The sequence below is a fragment of the Paroedura picta genome, chromosome 1 (genome assembly GCF_049243985.1).
Source record: "Paroedura picta isolate Pp20150507F chromosome 1, Ppicta_v3.0, whole genome shotgun sequence".
NCBI classification, from domain to species: domain Eukaryota; kingdom Metazoa; phylum Chordata; class Lepidosauria; order Squamata; family Gekkonidae; genus Paroedura; species Paroedura picta.
Genome location: NC_135369.1, coordinates 167,729,573 through 167,738,146, shown reverse-complemented (window position 1 = coordinate 167,738,146; position 8,574 = coordinate 167,729,573).

The following is an 8,574-nucleotide window of genomic DNA, read 5'->3' as shown; positions in this document are numbered from 1 at the left end:
GGATCCCGCAGGGCCCGCAGCTCTCCCGGGAGCTCATTCCACCAGGTCGGGGCCAGGACCAAGAAGGCCCTGGCCCTGGTCAAGGCCAGGCGTGCTTCCCTAGGGCCAGGAACGACCAGCAGATTTTCACCTGCAGAGCGCAAAGCCCTGCGGGGGGCATAGGGCGATAGGTGGTCCCCCAGGTATGTGGGTCCCTACTCGCGTAAAGCCTTGAAGGTTAAAACCAAAACCTTGAACCGGATCCGGGCAGCAATTGGCAACCAATGCAGCTGCCCTAACTTCTCTTGGCAGAAATTTGCCTCTTGGTTTTTTTCTCCCTCCTCTGCTTTCTCCAATCCTCTCCCCCCCCCCCATTCAAGAAAAGAAAGGAAGAGCCTCCTGCTGTGCTTGCCTTCCCTCTCCACTCTGAGTTTCCCTAACCAAGTGCAGAACACTTTTCTGTTTCAATGGGGGAGGGGGGGAGACTTGAGTTCAAATCAATCTGAATTCAGCAGGATCCACACCGGAATAAACAAAGTGCAGAATTAGCCCGGGTGAACAGAAACATCTGATCCTGCACTGGCTAAATGATGTGGAAGGGATTCCTTAATTGCAGGTGCCACAACTGAGAAGGCCCTGCTACTTATAGTGATCAGGTTAGTTTCTGATGCAGATGGAAGATGGAGCAGAGACTGTGATGTCACTTTTCATCAGTGCACATCCGCATACTCGTAAGGAAAGCGGTTGCAGTTGAAATGTGCAGACTATACTTACCACAATCAGTTCTGGGCCTGTTCTGCACGCAATAGATAATGCACCTTCAATGCACTTTAGAAGTAGATTTTCCTGTTTTGCGCAGAACAATCCAGCTGCCAAAGCACATTGAAAGTGCATTATCCTATGTGTGCAGAGTGGGCCCTAATCTCCTCATTATACCAGAAATAATGAAGAGTGGAGTATCTCAGAGATAGATTCTGAATTAAGAAAGGCATAAATAGTTTTAAGCCATTCCTCTCTAAAATAATGAAACAAAAGACAAAGAATTAATGAAGACCGCTGCAAGCCAAGACTCAGTCTTTAGCAAACTGTTTAACTGCCCCATTTCCATGCAGTAAGAGCCTCTTGTGGCGCAGAGTGGTGAGGCAGCAGACATGCTGTCTGAAGCTCTGCCCATGAGGCTGGGAGTTCAATCCCAGCAGCCGGCTCAGGGTTGACTCAGCCTTCCATCCTTCTGAGGTCAGTAAAATGAGTACCCAGCTTGCTGGGGGGTAAACGGTAATGACTGGGGAAGGCACTGGCAAACCACCCCGTATTGAGTCTGCCAAGAAAACGCTAGAGGGCATCACCCCAAGGGTCAGACATGACCCAGCGCTTGCACAGGGGATACCTTTCCCTTTCCCTTTTCCATGCAGTGCAGATTTCTTACGCCCCTGTGGTTAATAACAGATTGCATGATAATAAATCATGTAATTGCTGCAGAAGATAGGTGCATTTTAAACTGCTCCCTTGAAAAACTGTAATGAGCGCTGCTAGTGACTTACCAGAGCATTGCCGAATTGTGTCCTGACTCAAGGAACAATGCACGCAAAGGAAAATAAGCTTGGCAGGAATGAACAGGAAAAATAACATTAATGCACCAGCAAGCATTCCATGGCCCATTTTTGCCCAGTGATATTTAACAGCCTGACGGTGTCCTCCGCATGATTAATTAGCCCTCTCCACATTATGACCCTCATTATGTTTCTGACAAGGTAGATGATTAAATCCTATTTTCTTTCTTTGGGTGCATTAGCAACCTTGCAGAGGGGGAAAAATTCAAATTGTGGGTGTCCAATTATAGTTGTGTATTTTGCTTGGCTATTAACGTATTTGAGAGTACGCCATTGGGTGGTAAGGACATAATGGGATGGGATAGCATGGACTTTTGAGCTTTTTTCGTGGCCAGCTGGAAGATGTGGGAGGAGATAAGCTCATGCAATATGGGCCAAGTTAACCCAAAGAATGCTGGTGCCACCTTTTGGCTGAACCTTGACTAAAAGTTTTCTCTGTACTTGATCTTGGCGTACACAGGGACGTGGAGGAAAGGAGAACCACATCAAGCTAGAAAGTTGTGGTGACAACAAATTAACTTGGTTGCAGATGGAATCATAACTTAAAAGGGTGTGCCCCATTAGCGTAACAAATCAAAGGCCGTTTAGCTCACACCGTTTTGTAATTTTGCAGGACACTGGCTGCACCATCACAGGCATGGCTACTCAACAGTGAGTCCTACGGCGTTCAGTGCCCTTGCTGCCAAATAAAATCAACCATCAATCAATTTTATTTGCATACCCCGCCCTTCCCTAGTCGGCTGAGGACGGGTTACAACAGATTTTCAATACAGGATTTACATGTTAAATATTTATCAATTGCAAGTTTGGATTTAAGTTGTAAAATTATCTTAAAAGCTGCTTCCTCCACACTGCCCTGAGCTATAGAAGAAGAAGAGTTGGTTCTTATATGCCGCTTTTCTCTACCCGAAGGAGTCTCAAAGTGGCTTACAGTCGCCTTCCCTTCCCTCTCCCCACAACAGACACCCTGTGAGGGGGGTGAGGCTGAGAGAGCCCTGATATCACTGCTAGGGCAAAACAGCCTTATCAGTGCTGTGGTGAGCACAAGGTCACCCAGCTGGCTGCATGCGGAGGAGCAGGGAATCAAACCCAGCTTGCCAGATTAGAAGCCCACACTTCTAACCACTACACCAAACTGGCTCTCCATATTTGTAGGGCATATTTGTATTATTAAAATACATTTTAATAATAATAATAATAGTAGTAGTAATAGTGATGATGATGATAATGATGATGACGAGGAGGAGGAGGAGGGCTAAACAGTATTGGATGGGTTCTCCAGCACAGATGCCAACATCTGTTTGGTATTACTTCCTGACCGCAACTGTAGGCCTGATAGTGCTGTTCTCACTGAGCAGTCCTGTCAGAGCTCTCTCAGCCCCACCTACTTCACAGGGTGTCTGTGGTGGGAAGAAGAAGGAAAGGTGATTGTAAGCCATTTTGAGGCTCCAGACAGTGAACACCAGAGTATAAAAATCTACTCTTCTTTTGCTTATGACATGGAGACAGGAAATCGCGAACCAGCTCTGAACGTCCCTTGCCTGGTTGCCAGGCAATCTTGGGTCTCCTAGTTGCACTATGCACACCATAGTGTGCACTATGTTGCACTATGCACACGATAAATAATCATTAGTGCCCTTCCACCCCAAGCGATTTCAAGTTAGGAAAACAGTTCAAGGGGATGCTGAAACCTCATGCTGTCATCCTGATCTATCTTAACCCTGTGTGCACCTGGGATTAAGTTTCCAACACAAAACGCACAAATGTGTGTTTGGTTTTGCAGAGAAACCAGCTTTAGGTTTTCAGTACATGCCTACAGAGCAGGTTACTTCATTATTAGCTTTATGATGGCTGGAAACATCTGAAGAAGAAGAAGAAGAAGAAGAAGAAGAAGAAGAAGAAGAAGAAGAAGAAGAAGAAGAAGAAGAAGAAGAAGAAGAAGAAGAAGAAGAAGAAGAAGAAGAGTTGGTTCTTCTATGCCGCTTTTCTCTACCCGAAGGAGGCTCAAAGCGGCTCATATGGGGGAGTGCAGAATCGAACCCAGCATACCAGATTAGAAGTCCGCACTCCTAACCACTACACCAAATTGGCTTAGAACAAAATACTGCATCTGTGAAGCACCTCATACCCCGTTGAACCTCTTGTTGCAGTAATCACTCTGGAAAAGATGCTAAATGTTGATGGAAGGGAGAAGAAGGAGCATCAACTGATTCTCATCATTTTCCTCTGCTCGCCCAAATACCTATTCTGGATGAAAACTGATGAGTATTTGCCCTATTTCCTTCTGTCTATAACTGACCACCTTCAGTACTGATGGTGCCACAGGTTTTCACCACACATTTGCACACATTTCTTCTTCCCATGTCCTCAGGGAAGCTATGGAGAAGCAATAAGGCCAGCCCCAACCCCCAAACCCCCAGTGTTGAAATCCTTCCAATCTTGTGAGACAGGCTAGTGTTGTTAACCCCATATTGCAGAGTTAGCTGGTCTGAGGTAATAAAAAGTGGCTTGTCTACTTCTGTTTGGTGAGTTCATAGCACTAGGAACCCCCCAAATCACAGCTCCTTCTTTGAACCCCTTTTGCTATGGTGGTGGCAAGTACTGTCAAGTCACAGTTGACTTACAGCAACCCTGTAGGGCCGGCTTTCTCAACCAGGGTTTCATGAAACCCTGGGGTTTCCAGAGACAGCCCTGGAAGGGTTTCCTGAATGGGTGGGAATTAATTTTTTAGATATTTCTAAAATGTGTTAAACATTTACCGGGTGGGATGACCCTATGTGGTCATGTTGACCCACCCACCCCACCCAAGATGGCCAGTGGTTGGCCTCGAAGGGGTGGGAAGGGGACGGGCCTTGAGTGGGGATGTACTGAGCTGTTTCCCAACCATATTATACACAATCACACAACTACTGGGGTTCCTCCAAGCCTAAAGAATGTTTCAGGGAGTTTTCAATGCTAAAAAAAGTTGAGCAAAGCTGCTGTAGGGTATTCAGGGCAAGAGATGTCAAGAGGTGATTTGCCATTGCCTGCCTCTGTGGTCTCCCATCCAAATACGAGCCAGGGCTGATTCTGCTTAGCTTCTGAGATTGAACTGGCCTGGGCAATCCAGTTTAGAATCGTTTTGCTATAGCTATTCCTGAAAACTGAGAATATTACCTAATCTCTAGAGATGTCTTACTACCAAATAGCCACAAGATACGCTCAGTGTCTGGAAGAATGTCCTATTCCTTGAAATCAAAACACAAGTTCATCTTGATGTTGCTGTTGCCAATTGAGTCTTTTATAAACAAAGCAAAAAAAATTGAGAAAATCATCAGGATATGGTTGAAAACACATTCTGACCCTCTTCCATTCAGCCTGCCGTTGCTTTCCCGGTGTGTCATTTTAGCCTCAGTTACCTTTAGAAAAGGCTCTCCCGTTTTGTCCGTGTGAAGCACACGATAATTTTCAGTGCTGTTAGCCATTAATCATTTTAAAGGGCTTTTAAATGAGCATGAAGTCCTTTGAGCCCTTCTGCATGTACAGGCACTGGATCAGGGACCGTCTTACAAATTGCTTTTGTCTGGCCTCCTAACGCAAAATCAACTCAGGAATGGGAGAAATATATCACTGCTGAGTTTTATTACGAGGCAGGACTATTACAAACACATCACGGGAAATATTTTTGAGCTGTTCTATTAATAACAGCGGGGCTTGATTTCTTGATTTAAACTCGCCCTCTTTTCACGTTTTCTGTGATATTTTCCAGATATAAACTGTTATGATGAAGAGTCACTCAAAAGCAGGAGAAAGCTGCAATTAGAAGGGGCTCCCCCCCCCTCTCCACCAAAAGCAAGAAATGAGAACAGAGAGATTGTTTTACATACATCAGTGAAAGACATACTAATAAAGATTGGTCTGGAACATTTCTTTTTTAGGACGATTGACTTATCAGCAATAGCCATTGTAGCAAATCTGGAAATTACATAATTGCCAGAAACTGTAGATATTTAACTTGGCAATGACTCTAGGTGTCTCTGATTTATTATTGTAACTATTTGGCTTTCCAGAGATGAAGACATGTTTAATGAAAGTGCAGAACAGTAGAATGCATGTGATCCAAGCAGTGGACTAGTTTCAAAGAGGCTTTTCAAAAAAAATGACACTGTTGCTGTCATAAGAATCCAAATAAACTAACATGAACCTGTTCAAGATGGAAAGCTAGGGGTGAGCTGGTTCATGAGTGAACCTACTGACATCAATTGCTATATTCACCAGAAATCTGATTTCAACACAATTTTGTTTTTATTTGAATGCTGAGCAATCGGGACATGAGACAGCAGCTATGAATGTTACAACACGGGCTTGGGACAGACAATACCATTAGCAACTTGTTTTGTTTTTTAAAGAATAGCTGTGTTTTCTGATTACATTTCAAGTTTGTAATTAAAAGACAGGTGATTCGGATACTTTTTAAAGCATTGATATCGAACTGAGCTGGGTGGTTTTGGTTAAGCTAATCTTGTCAGCTCATGAAAGCTATGGAGGGTGGGTCCTTCTAACTATTTGGATGGGAGACCACCAAGAAATATGAGGGCCACAATGCAGAGGGAGCCAATGGCCAACTACCTCTGAACATGTCTTGCCTTGAAAACACCATGAGAGGATGGCCACAGGTCAGCAGCAACCTGACGGCACATTCTGTCATCACTGCAAAGGTCCTGTCCACTGTAAGTTCCAAACAGGTATCATAACACAATGTCTTGCAATTAGATTATACGGCATTGTTAGCATAATCTCAGTGTAGGCAACTTTTTGACCTAGTGAAGGATGTGTCAAAATAAAATGTTACCATTCATTTTTAAGAGGAAAGTATTTCTTTAATATTTTCTTTCTCCTTTCTCCTACCACTCCCCCTTGTCGGGTATGATCTTAGCTGAGGGTAACTAGAATGCTGTATCTTAAGTTCTAATTATTGTTTTTACAATGCTGTTGACCTGCTCTTGAGCTATATTCGAAGGGTGGGGCAGAAAAATAAAGATTCGTTTATTCATTGAGTAAAACATCAGAAAGAAAACAGCCTTTTAAAAAATAGCCTTTCTCAACTTTCTCAACCCTGAAAAATTCTTCAGGCTTCAAGAAAACCCAGAAGTAGTGTGATCATGCAAAATCTGGTTGGGAAATATAGCTGTGTAAATGCCCACCTGGGGCCCCTCCCCTTCCCCTTCCCTCCAGGCCCATCATTGGCCAGGGGGGGGTCAACATGACCTTATATGGCCATATTACCTGATAAATTAATTAACTCCCACCCATTCGGGAAACTCTTCCAGGGCTGCCTAGAAACCCCCGGATTTCATGAAACCCTGGTTGAGAAAGCCTGTTGTAAACGTCAAACAAATCAGGTGCATTCCCAGATTAAACTGGGCACCTTAGCCTCACTGAATCAACTTAAAATATTGCATGCAGAATTAAGTCCCCTTGTGTCCAAAGCAGTGGTCCCCAACCCGTGGGCCGCGGCCCGGCACGCCTTCACGCCGGGCTGCGGCTCCCTCTCCCCGCCCCCCCCCCCGCAGTAAAAAACTTCCCAGGCCGCAAGCCTGCGGCCCGGGAAGCTTCTTACTGTGGGAGGGGGGGAGAGGGAATCAGGGCCGCGCCCGCGCATTGCGCATTCGCGGCACAGCTGCGCATGCACAGCATGCGTGGGCGGGCAGTTGCCCTGCCGGTCCCCAGCCTCAAAAAGGTTGGGGACCACTGGTCCAAAGGAACATTCTCCCAGGTAAGCGTGTAGAAGATTGCAGCCTTAATTTGGGGAGCAATCCTAAACAGGTATACTCAGAAGAAAGCCCAATTTTATTTGGTGGGGTTTATTCCCAGACAAATGTTTTGTAAGAGTGTGGCCTCTGTCAGTTGAACTGACTAGGGCTGTAACCCTAGGCCTGCTGGGCTGGGACTGCGTGAGCTTTCAGCGTTCCGCAGGGCCTGCAAAACGAAGCACTTCCGCCAGGCCACTGGTTGAGGCCGGGAAGCAAGGAAGTGATCGGAAGATCAGGGCTCTCCTACGGGAGTGATCAGAGTGGCAGTAGCGAATTTCAACAGCGCCCTCTGTCTCCCCCCCCCCCTTTAGAATGGTTCCTTTGGGGATGGCTGTAGGTAGGGGTTGTGTTTTACCACCACATCTTATCCTAATTGGAGTTGAGTATATTTGTATTTGTATGGTTGTTTTTATTTCTGTTTAGGGGGTTTTACTGGGTTTTAAATGTTGTAACTCACCTCGATCCTTCGGGGGGAGGCGAGTTATAAATTTAAATAATAATAATAATTCAGACCTATTCTGCACAGCCGACTGGGGGACTGTTTTGGCAGTGGACTCCATTCACCCCAGATTTTTGCCTGCACATGAGGCAGCCAGGGCAGAAGGGGGGGGGGTGATTTTCACGAAGGTTGCATTGTTACACAATCCCACACTTGCAGGCAAATAATTTTAATGCCCCAGTCAGCTCTGTGCTGTCACAAAGCTGACTGGGGCATTTTCTGTTCCTTCTGGGATGGAGGAGCCAGGCCTGGAATGCCCAACTCTTCCCTTCTACATGGGCCTGTGCTGGGATAGGCCCCATTGGCCCCCAAAGTAAAAAAGGGAACACAGAAATATCCACATCCCCTTAATGCGGAGGGCCTAAATTGGGCCAGGCCTGGGATGGGGCCAGGCCAGCACCAACATCATGTGGAAGTGGGGATTAGCCCCACTGACAGACAAGCACCAGCCTGGCTTTTTCTTCTCGTGAGGAAAAGGTATATATGGAGCTTACTTCTGTGTAAATAGCCAGGAATAAACTGCAAAATTTGCAGTCCTGTTGACATACAATAGCAAAGCAAAATTAAGGATATTATTAATGGTAGAGAAGGGAGGACCAGAATTCCTATCTGAGACATTTCTGGGCAGACTTTGAATCCCTTGTGAGGCAAAGCTCAGAGTAGCAAAAGAGAGAAAAGGGGAGTTAAAAGGTTA